The following is a 19890-nucleotide window of genomic DNA, read 5'->3' as shown; positions in this document are numbered from 1 at the left end:
CTTGGGAAGGTGATGGTCCTCCATTCTGGAGACGTGGCCCACCCAGCGCAGCTGGATCTTCAGCAGCGTGGACTCGATGCTGTCGACCTCTGCCATCTTGAGTACTTCGACGTTAGGGATGAAAGCACTCCAATTAATGTTGAGGATGGAGCGGATGAGATCTCTGAACCCTTCTCCATTAACAATGGCGTGAAGCAAGGCTGTGTCCTCGCACCAACCCTCTTTTCAATCTTCTTCAGCATGATGCTGAACCAAGCCATGAAAGACCTCAACAATGAAGACGCTGTTTACATCCGGTACTGCACGGATGGCAGTCTCTTCAATCTGAGGCGCCTGCAAGCTCACAACAAGACACAAGAGAAACTTGTCCGTGAACTACTCTTTGCAGACGATGCCGCTTTAGTTGCCCATTCAGAGCCAGCTCTTCAGCGCTTGACGTCCTGCTTTGCGGAAACTGCCAAAATGTTTGGCCTGGAAGTCAGCCTGAAGAAAACTGAGGTCCTCCATCAGCCAGCTCCCCACCATGACTACCAGCCCCCCCCACATCTCCATCGGGCACACAAAACTCAAAACAGTCAACCAGTTTACCTATCTCGGCTGCACCATTTCATCAGATGCAAGGATCAACAACGAGATAGACAATAGACTCGCCAAGGCAAATAGCGCCTTTGGAAGACTACACAAAAGAGTCTGGAAAAACAACCAACTGAAAAACCTCACAAAGATAAGCGTATACAGAGCCGTTGTCATACCCACGCTCCTGTTCGGCTCCGAATCATGGGTCCTCTACCATTACTTCACTATTGCTGAGTCAAAATGTGGGAACTCGTACCTTCACCATGAATGCCCATCTCAGTCCATCCTCTGATCTTAAAAAAAAAAGTATAATTGGAATCGTAAATACTGAAAAGAAATTGCATTCACTAAAGGGAACCTGCCTCCACCTCCTCATAAAAAGGATTAAATCATTCAATGCTTTCATTTTTGTGGAATTAGAAAAAGGAATATTTGCAGAAACACAACTGCGGATGACACTTGTGAGCTTTACCTCCCAATTCCAGAATCTGCCGAACCCACCCAGCTAGACTCACTTGGGTCATGGAATAGCGCAGTTTGAAAGGAAGGTGATTGAGTTAGTGTCTACTTAGTACCTTCAAAAAGGACATCACCAGAATCAGGAGGTTACACTGGTTGAAAAAGATGAATCAAAGATTGGGCACTTTCCTATATGTCTGTACCTCGATCACGGCATTAAGGTCAGGTACCCCTACCAATAGGTTCGCAGTGTTGATTCTTGGGACGATGGTTTGTCATGTCGGGAAGGATTAAGCAGATTGAATCTATACTCTCTTGCATTTGGAAGAATGAGACATGACCAAATTGAAATGTACAGTATTCTTGGCATAGTTGATGAGGAATGTTCCCCCCTCCCCCCAACCCTAGTCAATTGGTGGTGCAGATTCAAAATTGGGGTCAGAGATGAAAAATAATTCTCAATTGAGAGGGTCATTGTTTGAAATTCTTTAACCAAGAGGACGCGCAGGCTTATTTGCTCCATGTATTCAAGTCAGAAATTGATTGATCCCTTTAATATGTCAAAATATGAGGATACAGTATTAAGTTAAAGTGGGTGTTGAAGCAATCTTGTTGAATGACTACTCCTGTTTCTGTTGTAAATAGAGAGATGCATGAGTGGAAGAAAAGGATCTACTGAAGGGGTTGAAGGAGAGGGCGATGGAGATCCATTTGGATGATTAACGTTTTTGTTAACTAATGGGCTGAATGTGGTTAATAAACAAAAGTGCTCGAGAAACTCAGCAGGTGTGCAAGCATCCATAGGAGGCCAAAATATATAACCAACATTTTGGGCTTGAACCCTTAATCTGAAGCTGAGTGTCGTGTTCTGTTTATCTGAGACTGATGGCGTCAACAGCAAGGACCACCCAGTGGCCAACCATTGTATTTCCACACATCATTGCCGCACTGACTTATCTGTCCATGGCCTCGCACTGCCAAACCGAGGCTACCTGCAAATTGGATGATATTTTATCTTGGCATTCTCGAAACAGATGGCATTAACATTAACCTCCAATTTCCATGAACACCTTTTAGTGTCCCTCTTTCTCTACCCCTCTCTCCAATCCTTCAGCTCCCCACCCCTTCCCTTCCTTATTCTATCATAGAGCTGCCTTCTCCCCTACCATTTCTCAGATTTTTTTCTCTTCTACCCTCCCACCTTTATCCACCGATTACATTTTACCTATCAGACTGTGCTGCTTCCCTGCTCCTTCCTCTCCTCCTCCCCCCACACTTCATTCAGGCATCTGTCAGTTTTTTTTTCTTATTCCTGATGAAGGGCCCAGGCCCAAAACATTGGTTGTTCTTTACTTCCTTTGGACGCTGCGTGATCTGCTGAGTTTCTCAAAAACATTTTTATATTGTATATCAGCATTTTTAGGAGCAGGAAACAGAATAAATGTTTCAGGGCAATTTGAAAATTTTCAAATTTTCATCTGAAGTGTTAGATATTTCCAACATTATTGCATTGTTGTCATGTGTTCAGCGATGTCTTAAGGTTAAGAAAGCCACCATTTAAAAGCAGATCTTTATTAACATTATCTCTGTTAGACAATAAAAACACAATCATATTACCTGGAAGTCTGATTCTCTTTTGGAAATAGCCCATTGGAATACTGAAATATATAGTTGTGTTCCCCTGGAGAAAATCACTTACAATTTAGGAAACAAGTATAAAACATTTTTGCAGATATGGGAACCTTACCTACAAAGTGTAGGGTTGAATACTTAATAAGATAATTATTTTTCTTCCTTTCATTTTCCTTCCTTTTATTGAGATCTAGACAAAATAATTGTCCCCCCCCCAATTGTTGAATTGGATTCCAGATCTCAACAGCTCCTTTCTTCTCTTTTCCTTTTTCCTTTTTTTCTTTCCTCTTTCTTTCCTTCATTCATTTAGGGTTTTGATGGTGGGTGGTGGTGGTGAAGATGTATCAATGATTAATTCACTTTTAATCATTTATGTGTGATGATAATTTTGGTAGTGTTTGTTGATAAAAATCAAAATAAAATATTCAACAAATCCCCCACAATGCTAGAGAAACTCAGCTGGTCAACAATGAAATTATCCAGCAAAGATAAAACTACAAAACCAAGGTCTTGGGCTTGTGCTCTTCATCAAGTTATGAAAAATGTCATTAGATGTCGGAAAAAAGTGGTAGGGGGGAGGGGTGGGAGGATCAGCATGATCTCAAAGGCAGGAGGTAATTGGTGGATAAGGGAGGGAGGGCACAGTCGCAATGAGGGGGAGGAGGAGGGATGGCTCGGTGAATGGAGAGGGAAGGGGTCGGAGAGCTGGAGGAAAGAAGACAAAGGGAAGGGAGGGAGGGAGAATGGAGAGTTGGCCAGCAGAAACTGGAGGTCAGTGTTAATTCTATCTGGTCAGAGAGTGTTGTTCCTCCAATTTACAAGTGGTCTTGGTGATGCCATAGATAGACATGTGAGGGTGGGAGTGGTTTGCGGAATTGAAGTGGTTGGCCACTGGGAGATCCCTGTCACTGATATGGACAGCAAAGGTGCTCAGTGAAGTGATCTCCCAGTCTGTGTCCAATCTCTCTGATGTAGAGAAGGCCACAAAAGAACCACTGGATGCTGTACATAACTCCCGCAGATGCACAAGTTTTCCTTCATTTAAAAGGACTATTTGGGGCCCTAAATGGTGGTGATGATGGATGCAAGCGCGGCACTTCCTGTGGCCACAGAGAATAGTGCCAGGGGGGCAATTGCTGGGGAGGGATGAGTGGATGAGGGAATTACAGAGCCGTCCTTTCAGAAGGAGGAGAAGGGAAGATGTGTCCAGTTGTGGGATCATCTTTTAGGTAGTACAAAGCAGAGGATAATCTGTTGGATGCAGAGGCTAGTGGAGTGGTAAATAAGGACAAGGGGAATCATGTGATTCTTTTGACTGAGCAGAGAGGGGATCAGGGCAGATGAGTGGGAAATGGAGGAGATATGGGTAAGGGTGGAGTTGATGGTGGTGGAGGTGAAGCCATGTTTGTGGAAGAAGGCAGACATTTCAGATGATCTGGACTGGAAGACCTCATCTTGGGAACAGATGTGGTGGAGATGGAGAAATTGCGAGAAGGGAATAGAATCCTTGCAGGGGACTGGTTATGAAGAAATGGGTGGTTGTGGGAGTTGGTGGTTTTGTAAAATATGTCTGTAGAAAACTTGTTTCAAAGATGAAGACAGAGAAATGAAGAAAGGGGAGAGTATTGCCAGAGATAGACCAGGTAAATATGAAATGTGTTTGGGGGGGGCGGGGGGGGGGGATGGTGGAAATGATAGGCTCTATCATTAACTCCAAAGCCGCAGAGTGAGGAACAATAGGCTTTATTATACTTTAGACTTGTAGCTGGCCCAATTCCAAGTGTTCGACAGAGAAGAGGGAGAGGAAGGTCAACCTTTATTGCAGGGTCACAAGGGGAGGATTTACCAGGGAGTGAGTCACCAGTGGGGTAAGGGCCAGCAATCCATTGGCAGTTACATATACATAGCACCACATTCGCCCACACTTTTAAAACAAAGACCCTGCTGGGTTAAAAGTCCTAGAGGCTCAGCTGGTCAGGTGGTCTCCTTTGCCTCTGTGACTGGTGCAGTTCAGCCAGAGGTATAATGGTCAGCTACATTGCCAGTCATGTGTCTTGACACTGGGGCAGGAGGGCTGGCTCCGTTGGAGGTGGGGCTTGGTTGTATGTGGGGGCAGTTGTGGTGGTTGGAGCAGCTGGAGCAGGGCCAAAGGTGTATGAGTGGGTGGGGGTGGGTTGCATCAAGACCCTGACGGGGGGGCAGTAAGGGTGTAGGTAGGACAGGGGGTGGGGAATGGGCAGGTGTCTCCAGCACATGCCAAGACCTTGACAGGGACCGTCCTCATGGCCATCAGGGTACATCACATAGGCATACTGAGGGTAAGCATGCAGGAGTTGCACTTCTTCGATTAATGGGTCAGACTTTTGACCCCTTGCATGTTTCTTCAGCAGAACAGTTCTCGGGGATGACAGCCAGTGTGGTTCCAGTCGCCGACTTCCTGGAGAAGGAAAACTTGTTCATGTGGGGTTGCGTTGGTAGCGGTGCATAATAGGGATTGGATGGCATGGAGTGCTTCTGGCAGGACTTCCCTCCAATGGGACACTGCCAGACCCTTTGATTTAAGAGCCAGGAAGACCGCTTTCTAAATGTGGCATTTTCCCTCTCTACTTGGCTGTTTCCCCTGGGGGTTGTAATTGGTTGTCCTATTAGTGGCAATGCCTCTAGACAACGGATACTACCGCAGTTTGTCACTTATAAAAGAGGATTCCCGATCATTGTGGATGTAATTCGAGTACCTGGTGTGGAGCGGCTTTATGACGGTGGCTGAGATCATGTGTTGGGACGGGGGATGGCAAAAGGAAATCTGCAGTATTCGTTCAGGAAATGCACGTTACTGTTGGACGAAGAGAAGGGGCCCCTTGAAATCGATGCTGAGTCTTTCAAAGGGGTGTGTGGCTTTTGAGGTGTAACTTGTCGGGCCGGAAGAACTGTGGTTTGCATTCCACACAGACCTGACAGTGTCTGGTCAATGACTTGACATCCTCAATGGAGTAGGGAAGGTTTCGGGCTTTCATGAAGTGGAACAATCTCATGACTCTGGGGTGGCAAAAGCTGTTGTGGAGGGACTGGAGGTGGCTGAGATGCGCGCTGGTGCACATCCCGTCCCCCGGAATAGGGTGTCTGGGAGGGGTGGGGGGGGGGGGGTTGTTGAGCTTGCCCAGCCGGTATAGGATATCATAGTTGTAGGTAGAGAGCTCGATTCTCAGCTCAGGATTTTGTACTCTTTGATCTTACCCCACAACTTGGTATTAAACATGAACGCAACTGCTCGTTGGTTCGTTAGTAGGGTAAATCTCTTCCCAGCCAGGTAATGATGCCAGTAGCATACCGCCTCAATGATGGCCTGTGCCGCCTCCTCTAGAGGAGTGTCATGTCTCAGGACCGGTGTAAGTGGTGGGGGGGGGGGGGAAGGCTACTGGCCTGCCTACCTGGTTGAATATGACTGCAAGCATGAAGTTAGAGGCATCGCTTTCTACCTGAAACAGGATGGATTGATCCACAGCATGCATTGTGGCTTTGGCGATATCTCCCTGTCTGTAAGGGGAAGGTTGAGGATCTTACTGGGGGTAGGCTTTATTGGCATAATTGGACACCCATTGGGCGTAATAGGAAAAGAACCCCAGGCACCTTTTTAGTGCCTTGAGGTTGTGTGGGTGTTGTTTGGGTTCATGTGGGTCCTACAGGTTAAGAACCAGACAAAGTTGAAGTACAAAGCACATGTTTATTTCAGGGATGGAAACTGGACAATAGGGTCGATATGTTAGGAAAACCTCTACACACACGCGCACACACACATGGTAAATATACACTTTGGATAACGGAGAATCCACAAAGACTGAAGGAAATAACATGAACTTATACATTCAACAATCAAGATCGAGATGATGCTACCTACCCCCATCCCTTGACTGGTACGGATACGGCTCTTGCTACCTGGCCTTGAGACTCACCCCAATCCAATGTGAAAGGTGCTACCTATGTCCCATGAGGAGTGTAAAGAGACAGAATAAAGGGGCACATGGTCCTTTATAGTTTTGCAGGCAGTACTGGGGGGCCAATCACTCGGGGCAGTCTGAGCCCTGTTGGCTGCTGTTACCAATGGCTCAAAGACAAGTGCAGGGGTGAGATGAGGTAATTCACCTGTGCCAATTGGGTGAAGGTCAGGACTGAGTCTGGGTGGGCTGCCTGGACTGCAGCACCTGGTGTTTTAGGTGGGCCAATTGCAAGGGTCACCTTGATTGGCAGGCAGTGTGTCCTCTGAATAGGAGCGCAGCAGCGTCACCAGGTGGTGGACGCTGCCTCTCCATTACAGTGGGATCATGAGTTCCTTAAGGGGACACATGCAGTCAGGGTCGAGGGTGATGACACTGTTCTTCGACGCATCTGCGGAGGGCCAGGTGAGTTGTGCTAAACACACGCTTGTCCTCATTGTAGGTCAAAATGAGGGACTAAACAGTGTGGAGGAGTTTGGCAAGGTTCATGTCATCATCCTGCTGGTCATGGCTGCAGAAGGTGATGTTATCTAGGTAGGGAAACATGTGTGTCAGTTTGTACTTGTTCACTGTCCAATCCATTTCCCTCTGAAATACAGACATACTATTTGTGACTCCAAAGGGAACCCAGAGGAAGTGGTAGAGCCTGCCTTCCTCTTTTAGTGGGGTATACTGGCAGTCTCCTAGGTATGGGGGGTGGAGTTGGTGGCATGGCAACTTTAGGTCAGTGGTGGAGAACACCCTGCACTGGGGAATCTTGTTGACTGTCAGCAATTCGGGGAAGAAGGTTATGCGTCCAGCTGCATATAGTGGTTGTTCGTTTGGCTGCAGTCGATCACCATATAGAGTTTACTTCCACCCTTGGCTGCCAAGTACGCATGGCAGCCGACCCTCACCTGCAGCAACTTGAGTTTCTTCTCATCAGAGTTCACGAGGTCCTTGGAAGCTTCCAGGAAGTCTGTGAAGCACTTGATCCACTGCTCGTACAGCTCTGGGGTGTCTGTGGGTCGAGGTCTAGTCTGTTGGGTTGCAGCAGTTTGTCCAGCCTGTGTGGAAGATTTAAAATGATAGGCTCTATTAATAACTCCAAAGCTGCAGAGTGAGGAACTATGGGCTTTATTAGCTGGACCAATTCAGAGTGCTCGACTGAGAACAGGGAGAGGGAGGTCAACCTTTATTCCAGGAGTTACCATGGAGTGAGTCACCAGTGGGAGATGGGCCAGATATCCAATATTCACATATTCGTGTCACTGCAGGGAAGTTGGCAGCAAAGTGAATGAAGTTGATGAGCTCATCACAGGTGCATGAGTTAGCACTGATGTAGTCATTATTATAGCGGACGAGGAGTTGAGGGTCCTTGTCTATGTCGGCTTGCAGCATGGATTGGCCCACAAAGAGGGAGGCATAGCTGGGACTCGTGCGAGGGTGGAGGGCAGAGTGTTTGGAGGATGTGACATTGGAATAAGAGAGGGGAATGCTGAAGTTGAGATGGTTGATGTCTCTACGACAATTAAAAATAAAATGGTCTAGAGCTGGCAACTGGGCAGGACAGGGTGTCCAAGAGGAGGAACAAGGCTTAAAGTGGGAGAAGGGGTCTTGGGAGTTGAAGAGTCATGGACGTGAACATAGGCCTGTGGAGGTGGAGGTGACGGAAGTAGAGTTCAGCATTATGGCATGTGTGGATCTCATTAAGGTGTGGATGGAGTGGGATGAAGGTAAGGCCTCTACTGAGGGCTGAGTGTTCTGCCTCATAGAGGGAAAGATCAGAGGTGATGGCAAAGACCAAACTGGTCAGATTGGGAGTTGGTGTGGTGGAGATAGAGGTAGGGGGGAGGTAAGGATTGAGAAGGTCAGAGGGTGGAGGGTAGAGTTGATCAGTGGATAGTAGGGTAGAGATGAGAGGGTCTGGGAGGGGGTTGGAAGAAATGGGGAGCTCAGAAAGGGAGATGGGTAGAGTGGGGAGAGGTGTATGAGGATGGGGTAAAGGGAATAATCCTATGGGATTCAGCAGCAAGGTCAGGACTGTGGAAGGTCAGACTAATGTCTGCATTATCGGGAGCCATGAGCTGAGTGTTGGCGTCGGAGCTGCAGCATGAGAGGGACCATGGTCTAGGCTAAAGGTTGAGCGAAAGTGGCGGGAGGCTGGGCCATGGTGGGAGTTGACGGCCGCAACTTTGGGAGGTCCTGGGGCCGAGATGGAAATCCATGATGGAGGCTGCAGTCTTGAGGAAAGCATTCTTGGGACTTTTTTTAAACTTAGTATTTTTTCAATAAAAATAAACAGACTTTTACAGAATAAGTAGTCTAATAATAAAACAGTAAAACAAACCCGCCTCCTCCCCCTTCCCTAAAGGGAAGCATTAAAAATAAACAAAAACATTCAGTAATTTATGATATTACTAAATTCATATTCTTCATATATGGTGTCCACATCTTAACAAAAAAAATTATAATTATTATATAAATTATATGTTATTTTCTCCATATAGATACACGACTTCAACTCATGATGCCATTGAACTACATTTAACTCCGCTTCATCTTTCCAGGACATAGCAATACATTTACGAGCAACTGCCAATGTTAGACGAATAAACGCTGTCGGAAACTTATCCAACCCCAAGTCCACTAACGGAGTGAAATAACCAAACAAAAACATTTTGGGATCTGAAGGAAATTGAATTTTAAACAAACTTTGAAGAAAAATCCTAATTTTAAACCAGAAAAGGATGAAGTTTATCACAAAACCAGAGTGTAGAAATGTTCCAACACATAATCCACACCTAGAACACAAACCTGAATTACTAAATCCATATTTTTCAATTTTTAAGGGGTTAAATATAACTGATGCAAAAAATTATAATTAACCATACTATATCTTACATTAATTAATTTAGTCAACCCATCATAACACATATTTTCCCAATCCACCTGACTAATCTCACAACTTAAATCATGCTCCCACTTAATCCTAGATGTATCTAAAAAATTTTAACCATTGTATCTTGTAATAATGCATATATTTCTGATATAAGACCTTTATCTGAAAAATATGAAACCATAAATTCAAATTTAGTTAACTTAGAAATTTTCATTTCCCTCCATTCTTGGGACTTGATGGATGCCAAGTGAGGGTAGAGACTATTGTTTGCTCCTGAAGTCTTGACTGCCAATGCCACCTCCCCCCTCTAACCTCCCAAACCATCTACCACCCTTCTCTGAGCCTACTTTCCATCTCCTCCCTCTGACCTCCCTAACCCTCCATGTCCCCCCAACACTCTTCACCATACTGATTCCCACACTGACCTCTGGAATTTACCATCCCCTCTGGCCTTCTCCTCTCTGAAATGGAGCGCTTGGTCCTCAGTAGAGGCCTTGCCTTCATCCCCTTCCTACCACACCTTAATGAGTAATGTGCACACCACAATAACAAATTCTTCTTCCATTACCTTCATCTTCAGGCCTAAATCCAAGACTGTGACTCTCCACCCCTGAGCCAAGACCCCTTCTCCAGCTTTGAGCCTTCTTCCTCTTCTTGGACTCCTCATTCTGCCCAGCTGCCTGCTTCAGATCTTTTTATTTCCAATTGCTGCTGAGACATCAGCTGTTTCAACTTTACCACTCCCCTCATCTTATTCCAATCTCACCTTCTCCAAACTCTCGGCCCTCCACACTCTCTATATCAATCCCAATTTCACCATCAAACCTACAGACAAGAGTGGCGCTGTTGCAATCTGGTGGATTGACCTTGCTGAGGCCAGCTGACAGCTTCGACACACCTCCTCCTACTTACCCCTTCCACGGGACCCCACCACCATACATCAACCCACTGTCTTCAACATCATCTCCAACCTCTGGTCATTTCCTTCCCAAGGACTCCAATATATTGTTTTCCATCCCCGCACTGCCCAGTTCAATCTCTTACACAAGATTCATAATCTCAATTATCTAGGCTGACCAATTGTTTTCGCTTGCTCTTACCCCACTGAACTTGTGTTGCCCCACCTCAACTGATCTTTTCTCCCTTGGTCCAATCCCTCCCAACCTACATCCACAATACCCCATGTGCCTTCCATCTCTTCCATGACTTCTAATTCCCTGAACTTGACTGCGTCATTTTCACTGTGGACGGCCAATCCCTTTACACCTCCATTCCCCCATGCAGATGGTTTCAAAGTCCTTTGTTTATTTCTTGACAAGAGACCTAACCAGTCACCACCACTCTCCTCTGCATGACAGAACTTGTTCTCACTCTTAATAACTTCTCCTTTGGCTCATCCCACTTTCCTCAAATGAAAGGAGTAGTCTTGGGTACTTTAATCGGTCCCAGGAATGCCTACCTGTTTGTGGGCTTTGTGGAGCAATCTATGCTGTGAGCCTATGCAGGCAAGGCTCCTCAACTCTTTCTCCACTATATTGATGACTACATGGGGGATGCCTCATGCACCTGAGATGAGCTTGTAAACTTGATTCACTTTGCTGCCAACTTTTGCCCCGATCTCAAATTCACCTGGTCCATCTCCAGCAACACTCTACCCTTTCTTGATCTCTGCCTTCATCTCGGGAGACAAACTTTCCACAGACATATTTTACAAAACCACTAACTCCCACAACTATCTCAACTACACTTCCCACCCAGTCCCCTGCAACGATTCTAATTTCTTCTTGCAATTTCTCCATCTCTGCTGCATCTGTTCCCAAGATGAGGTCTTTCACTCCAGATCATCTGAAATATCTGCCTTCTTCCCCACACATTGCTTCTCCTCCATCACCATCAACTCAGCCTTTACCAGAATCTCCTCCTTTTCCTGCTCATCTGTCCTGGACCCCTCTGCCCCCAGATCTAACAAACATAGGATTCCCCTACCATCCCACTAGCCTCTGTATCCAATAAATAATTCTCCATAATTTACGCCACCTACAACATGATCCCACTACTAGACAGATCTTCCCCTCTCCTACCCTCTCTGCCTTCTGCAGGGACAGCTTCCTCTGTGACTCCCTTGTCCACTCATCCCTCCCCACCAATCGGTACCTTCCCGGTTCTTTCCTCTGTCACCATAGGAAGCTCCACACTTGCATCCATGCCTCTTCCCTCACCATTATTTGAGGCCCAATAAAGTCCTTTCAAGTGAAGCAGTGCTTTGCTTATGCATCTGCAGGAGTTATTTATTGCATCTTATGCTCCCTTTACATCAGGGAGACTTGGCACAGACTGGGAGATCACTTCACTGAGCACCTTTGCTCTGTCCGCATCAGTGACAGGGATCTCCCAGCCCTGTGGCCAACCATTTCATTTCTGCACACCACTCCCATGCTCACATGTCTGGCTCATGTAGCCTCATTTACTATCCCACCAAGACTACCTGTAAATTGGAGGAATAACACCTGATTTCCATAGGGACACTCGCCAAATGGATGGCATTAACATCGGTTTCTGTAAGCCTATTCCCTATCTTCCCTTTCTTTTCTCTCTGTTGTCTTTTCATCACCCCTTTTGCTCTCCATTCAGAGAATCATCTCTCCTTTCCCCTGCTTGTTTGCTTTTTCTCCCTTATACACCTATTACCTTCTGCCTTTGGGACTGTGTTCCTCCCCCCTGCCTCTCCATCATTTTGTTCCGGCGCCTGTCAAAATTTTTTCATACCTTGATGAAGGGCTCATGTCTGAAATGTTGGTTATGTATCTTTATCTTTGCTGCATAAGGTACACTTTTTGACCAGCTGAGTTTCCAGAGCATTGTGTTTTTACTTCAACCATGGTGTCTGCAGGCTTTCATGTTTTATCTCTTAGACAAACAACTTTTAAGCAAATATAAAGATGAGCATTATAGGATTGAGCAAAAGATCATGTGATAAGACGTTGAGAGACATAATTCAATAACCGAAGGGATTTGTGTTTAAGCCAGGAGATGATGGCAAGAGGAGAATAAATAAACAGAGGCTGCATGGGCCCTGCGCTATTCTCAGACACAATGAGGATAATTGACACTGTCAATCAATCTTGAAATTGGTTTAATAACATTGTTGATGTTTCGTGATTCTCCTATCCGTGCACTTTTCCAGCCACACTGACTGTTTTTAATCTAGGCAGGCTGCTGTTGTTCTATTTCCTTTGCTTTTTGAACATTTTTCAGAAGACCTATCCTGGAATCAGCTCATTGAGAAAACCATAGCACACCTACACCTTTACTTTCTTAGGAGTCTGAGGAGATTTGGCTTGTTGTCAGACTTGGAGGTGCACTGTAGAAAGTAACCTGACTGGTTGCATCACAGGCTGGTTTAGGAATTAAATCACCCATGTGAGAGATGAGCAAAACTAATATGAAAATATGAGAGATGAAGAAAGCTAGTATGGATATATGTGTAATGAATAAAGCCAGTATGATCGTGTTATATGGCAAGCTCTCCACTGGCCACCATGACAGAGGTGCACCAAAGAAAAGGTACAAGGACTGCCTAAAGAAATCTCTTGGTGCCTGCCACATTGACCCCGCCAGTGGGCTGATATCGCCTCAAACCGTGCATCTTGGCGCCTCACAGTTCGGCGGGCAGCAACCTCCTTTGAAGAAGACCGCAGAGCCCACCTCACTGACAAAAGGCAAAGGAGGAAAAACCCAACACCCAACCCCAACCAACCAATTTTCCCCTGCAACTGCTGCAACCGCTGCAACCGTGTCTGCCTGTCCCGCATCGGACTTGTCAGCCACAAACGAGCCTGCAGCTGACATGGACATTTACCCCCTCCATAAATCTTCGTCCGCGAAGCCAAGCCAAAGAAGAAAGATGAAATATGAATAGAATAAGGATAGATAATAGAATGTAGGAAAGTTAGTCTGAATAAGATAAGGGTCTTCTACCCTTTTTAGACAGAATCAGCAAGTTCCGTATATGTAATTAGTAAGCCTTAGACAGAATTAGCAAGTTCTGCATATAAGAAGTTAGTAAGCCCTGAGGGTTGGGAAGGTGTGAATAAGGACAATGACATGATGGGACACAGACAGGATACCCCCTGGTCCTCCAAGTTCACAGAAACAGCACGTAGGCTGACAGGATTGCCTAATGCCAAACTCATCCAGGAGGCAGAAGAATGTAAGGGGGAGGGTACTTCTATACTGAAATAAACTATATAAAAGTTGGGTGAGCCCCAGTGTGTGTGTGCATTCCCAGGGTAAGGGGAAGCACCCAACTTTGCATTGTTGTATAATAATAAATGTTCTTTGTTCTCAATTTTTGTCTCGATCAATTTCTGTGAAGGTACTTCTGTTTCTCACACCCAGGAATGCAGAAAGCTCCAGAAGATAGCAAACCTAGCTAGGTCCATCATAGACTGTGACCTCCAATCCCTTGAAGACATCTGTGTGAGGCACTGCCTCAAGAAGGAAGCCAACACCATAAAGAACCCACATCACCCTGGTCGCATCCTTCTCTCACTGCTATCTTTGGACAGAAGGTACATAAGCCTGAAAACCAGCACATCTTGGTTTAAGATCAGAACCACCGTAAATTAATTGCTAAATATTGGATCAAAGCCATAAAAGGAAAATAAGTACAAAATGTTCAGCTACAGAGTGTCGCTAGCAGACCTAATGAGACAGAAACTCAAAACACGTTACATAACCATGATATTTGCACTAATTTCAAATTCCGTTTTTCCAATCCCCTTCTAATCATTTGGGCTTAAAGTATTCAATGATTTTTTCACAGGTCTAGGGATAGAAGAAAAGGGTAAGCTGTTCTTTGTTAGTTGCAATGTGCAGAATTTCAATTAATTTTAAACAGGTTGCACATTGTCACCATGCAGTTGGATTTGGCAAGTTATGGGAATCATGATCTTTTGAGGATTTCTAAATTTCAAGCATATTGCTTTAAATTCTCAAGATATTCTTTGACTCTCCCTTTAACAGTTTTTGATGTACTGATAGTAGGAACATTTGTGTTCAATAGAGAACCTTGCAACTATTCAGCAGCGATCCTTGCCTCAATCATGTTTAAAAAAAAATCTGAGCATAAAAATAAAGATGCAGATGGTGGAAATCTCAAGTAAAAACTAAAACTGCATGAAACTTTCATGGAAATACAAATGGACTTCAATGTTTCAGGTTGATGACCCTTCATCAGAACTCATGACCTGAAGTATTAGCTGTTTCTCAGATGCTGCTGCTTGATTTTCTGAGTGTTTTCAGCATGTTTTGTTTTAATTTCTGCTGAACATTTTGCATTTTGTCATGATCTATAATAGACAAAATTAGCATATAAATTTGCTTTGAGATTGTGAGACATTTATGGTTGACTATCTAAATATAAAATTGCCTCAGGCTAAATTGAGCCATCAGGGAGCAAAAAAAAGTGAATGCTGCTATTTTGGTTGTTGAAGAAACCAATGGCATACAGAAGTTCATTATAAATAGATGTGTAATAATTTTCAAAATTACTTTTACAAATTTTTTTTCCAATTGTGTTAACAAGGCAAGATTGTTTATCTTCCTTGAGAAAGTTCATCATTCCTTAGCAACTGCTGTAAATGTGTTTGGTGGCTTTTTGTCTTGTAATCTCCACTACTTTTTAAAGGAACATTCGTTCATTGTACTATTGAGAACAGTACCTTCTGGTTAAAAATGTGGTGGATACCAGGATTTAAATGAAAGTATTTAAATGTTTTCTGAGCTGCTTAGATCACTACCATTCTCAACTGGTGGGACTCTTGTGCAGGCCTGTTCCATGTGATAAATTGATAAGTTTAAAAGTTCAGAAAGAATTTACATAACTTTATTTTTGGACTAGGAAACCTTTGACTTCTGAGAACCCAAAACATTTATGCAAGCCTTTATTCACAATTTTCCAATCAATTTATATAATTGCCCAGCAGAGTCTGTATACCTGAACTGGTCTGAGTGGACCTGGATGCACATCAGATTAATTTGGAATGCATTTTGTATCATGCATTTGGATTCGAGGTCAGAGAGAAGTTGGGCTGAGTGTAATCTGTGCTTTGTAAATAAATGATTGATACATTTAGCAAATCTTTTATGCTTTTATGAGTGCAAATGTCTCCCAAAGTTTGCTTTCAGCATCATGAGGATTACCTTACTTGGGGGTAGTAGTTGAATCGTTGAGCTAAGAGTTGGCTGTGGTTAGGTTGTAAAAAAAAATGTAAAAACACAATGCTGGAGAAACCCAGCTGGTCAAACTGTGTACTTTATATAGCAAAGGTAAAGTACATCACCAACATTTTGGGCTTGAGCCCTTCATCAAGATATGAACAAAATGGGGACAGGAACCCAAACAAGTGGTGTTGGGGCATGGGGAGGACTACAGTCCCACATGCAGGAGGTAATAGGTGGAGGAGGGAGGGAGGGAACACCAGTAAACAAGGGGGGGGGGTGGGTGGTGTGGTTCCCTGAATGGAGAGGGAAGGGGTCATAAAGCTGGAGGAAAGAAGACAGATGGGGAAGAGAGGGAAAATAGAGAGAAAGTTAGCAGAAACTAGAGATCAATGTTATTGCCATCCGGTAGGAGGGTGCTCAGACCATGGACAAACATGTCAGTGTGGGAGTGGGATGCAAATTTGAAATAGTTGGTAACTGGGAGATCCCTGTCATTAATGTGGACAGAGCAAAGGTTCTCAGTGAGGCAATCTCCTAGTCTGTGTACAGTCTCTCTGATCTACACAGAGAGCACAGGATGCAGTAGATGATTCCCGCCGATACTCAAGTGAAGTGTTGCTTCACTTGGAAGGACTGTTTGGGCCCCATCCTGTTTTTGATGTATCTAGGGACCAAGAGGAAATGGGGGAGATGTCTGCAAGAGCTGAGTTGATGGTGGTGGAGGGGAAGCCACAGTTGTGGAAGAAGGAGGACATTTTGGGTGATTTGGACTGGAAGACATCATCTGGGGAATAGTTACAATGGAGACGGAGAAATTGAAAGAAAGGAATAGAGTCCTTGCAGATGACTGGGTGTGAAAAAATTTAGATGAAGTAGTTGTGGGAGATGGTAGGTTTGTCTGAGATGGAGACAGAGGTATCAAGAAAGGAAAGAGTGACACTGGAGATAAGCCAAGTGAATTTGAGATCGGGGTGAAATTTCACAGCAAAGTGAATGAAGTTGATGAGCTCATTGCAGGTGCAAGGGGCAGTAGATGAAGAGTTGAGGAGCCTTGCCTGTGTAGGTTTGCACTTTATTGGTAGGTTTGTGGTTAGGCTGTGTTCTGGATCAATTTAGCTTTATAATTGAGTTGACACAGTCATCTAGTGATATTCTTGTGTTCAAACTCAAGTTACTGAGTTGGTGTTTCACACTCCTCAAATATAAGTCTGGTCTGCTTTGTTTATGTGAGCATTTAAAAATAATTTGGACATTTGAATCTTTTTGGAGCCTTTAAAATAACCAATCATCCTTAATAGGAGTGTAAGATGTTTTTGTTTCATCCTTTTCCAGAGAAGGATCGGTTAAATTTTACGAAATGTGTTTAAGGGGATGAAGATGATGAAGGAATGCAGAGGTTGAGGGAAGGACTCGAGTTGGTGCCATGACTTTTAAAAACTGATGGTTAAAAGGTGTCGGGAAGAGAATCCCAAAATGGAGGAACACAATGTGGTCAAGGGTTGTCCAGTTCCTCTTCTCATCTAATGACTGTTACTGCACAAAAATGTTTCCAAATATAATTATTCAGAAAATCTTTAGGATCTTTCTTTGAGATGAGGAGGTACATTGTAAAAATAATATTGTTGAAATCCATCAACAGTGTTCCTGAATATATTTGTAATGTATCCTAACATACCTAGCTTGCTCCTTTGTGCCACTGTTTTTCATTAGTTTTAAGCATAGAATAAAGATTCCACTCTTATTTAGATTAGAATGATGATCATATTCAGTTTATTAAAATTCATGGCAATTGGTAGTCAGTAAGATAATAGAAGAAAACAAATGATCATTTAAGATACTGAAATAAGCAGTGAAAAATTATTTTAACTTCTATTTAATGGAATGTATTTCTAAGTGAATAATCTGTTAAGTTGTACAGACCATGTTAGAAAAGTACAGAAAAGTCATATTTGTCATTAAATTCTGAAACAAATCCCATAAAATTATCTTTGCACTTCACAGTTGCTTGTGTTAGCGTGGTCGGGTGAAGATTCTGATCTTCCAGTCTGATCAATAAATGATAAAAAAGACTAGATAAAAAGTTAAATATGATCTGCAACACTTTTGTGGTTTCTTTCAATTCATGCACATAGGAAAAAGAATTTGCTTTTTTAAAAAAAAAAATCAGCCTTGCAAGTTAAATTCTACTTTTGTAAACCTAACCCTTGCAACAGTCAGATCTTGTACCACCAAAGTCAAAATAAATGTGAATGAACCAGGGCACGGAATGAGGTCCTTGTTGGAAGCAGTGCGCAAAGAGATGTTAGCTGGTGGAGCAGATTGAGGACAGCAGCAGCAGTGACCTTCCCTGTACTTCAATATTTCCAAGTGAATTCTGGCAATTATGGCCTTCAAACATCTGAGAACAGATCGTTCTGTAAATGATGTTTAGCAAAATCCCGCCAATCATCTGTCACGTGTCTTCTGTTTTGTGAACATGCGCAAATAATTTTAATCCAATCCTTCCATGCCATTAATCATTCAGATTTCTCTCTTTTCCATTCCATTTGCAGTGGAATAATCTTGACCTGTGGTGACTGTACTCAGCATTCAAAGTAGGATCAGGTTTATAAAGTGACAGACTGTTTCATGTTGACCTTTTCATACATTCACTTTCGGTGACTTGCTTTAGTCGCTGTTACTGAACCCTGTTGCACTGTCGTCCATTTATTCATTAAAGTTTAGTCCACCATAGCACCCATTGTCAAATTAATCGATGCGGTTAGTGGTATAGTCGCAATATAGTGACCAAGAGCACTATATTCTCTGCTGGGTTGTTCGAAAAGGAAGGTTCACTAATATTGTTTTGGGGAAAAATGTCTACCATCCATATACATTCTGACTTCCATGTGACTTCAAATCCACGAATTGACCTTTTAATTGTCTCCAAACTAGGGGCATTGAAGAATGGGTAATAATTTCTCTAAAAAATCTGCTGAAAGGAACAGGATGGATCAGAAATTTTTGAGGTAAATGGTTCTACAGTTTGTCAGGTTTTTTATTTTCCATTTCATAGTTCTGGCAGGAGACCGTTGTAACTTGCAGGAAGGCAATGGAGACCTAGATACAATGGGACTTCAATCTCAGTGTCTCCACTGTGGGAAATACTGTTTTGTGGAGTTGAAGGTTCCCTTGTCCTTGTGTGGTTGAGGTTTCTACAAGAGATAATTTTAGAACAATTGTTTGATTTATAAGAGACGCAAGGTTACAAGATTCCGTTCATCAATCTCTCAGCCTGTGGGAAGAAGCTATTTCCCAGCCTGCAGTCCTGATTTTAATGCTCTTGATATCTCCTTCCTGATAGTAGGTTAAAGATCCTGTGTGATGGATGGTAAAGATCCTTAATAATTCTTTGAGCCTTATTAAAGCAACACCTCCAGTGAATGTCGTGAATAGAGGAAAGGGAGATTCCACTGAGACTTTTATAATGGAACTGTTATCAATGCAAGTATAACTGAGGGCCAAGATAATGTTGTGTTAAAACCGCTAATCAGGAGATATGGCAGGCTGGTGGTGGAATAGAAGTTGTGCAGAGGTCAAGGAGGTTGGAATGGAGAATCTGATTAGGGCAGTGGGTGGAGGGGAGTAGCAATATGGATGTGGATTAAATATGGGAATCTGGATCAAGTCAAGTTTATTGTCATCTGGAGCGTGGCAAGATGGCGTAAGGAACAGACGTGCCTTCCAGTCCTCTCCTGACTATAACTTATTGTTTTGTCTTTAAGTGCCCATTAAAACTTTTAAAAAAAAGTTTATAAATAGTATGAGATGTTGAATTAATACCTAATGGTACATTTGTTTAAAAAAAAGTAAAAGGAAACATCAACAGATTGTTAAAAAATTATATTTTCCGAAATTATCTGAGCCTGCTTGTTTACAAAAAGCCACGACTTAGCGTGAAATGGATCCAGGAAAACAAGCAACGAATTCGGCCTTGGAGCTCCGTTCTGATTCCGTAAGTCTTTCTGAAGGTCGTTTTCAGCTGCCTTTAGAACAAAGGGCTGGCCGGATGCCAGTATTTCAAACAACGTCTACTGAGACTTTGACTGCTGAATTAGCTGGGGCGCCACCAGTTGGAGAGTTAAA

General features: G+C 43.6%; 1 protein-coding gene across 4 annotated transcripts in view; it reads left to right on the top strand.

The window, feature by feature from the left end:
- LOC138753290 (zinc finger matrin-type protein 3-like) overlaps window positions 1–19890 on the top strand; it is a 495498-nt gene that overhangs the window by 116874 nt on the left and 358734 nt on the right. For 2 of the 4 annotated variants that reach the window (XR_011351080.1, XR_011351077.1), the window contains one exon: window positions 13939–14111. The exons of 1 other annotated variant lie outside the window; for it this stretch is intronic. The gene's annotated coding sequence lies outside the window, so the exon portion shown is untranslated. Of the gene's footprint in view, window positions 1–13938; window positions 14112–14365; window positions 14625–19890 lie in introns of those variants that run through there. One more of the 4 variants, XR_011351083.1, reaches the window with a different exon arrangement.

The sequence above is a fragment of the Narcine bancroftii genome, chromosome 1, assembly GCF_036971445.1.
Source record: "Narcine bancroftii isolate sNarBan1 chromosome 1, sNarBan1.hap1, whole genome shotgun sequence".
Classification (NCBI taxonomy): Eukaryota; Metazoa; Chordata; class Chondrichthyes; order Torpediniformes; family Narcinidae; genus Narcine; species Narcine bancroftii.
The sequence above is the reverse complement of the archived record's forward strand: the minus strand, read 5'-3'. Positions and strand labels throughout refer to the sequence as shown.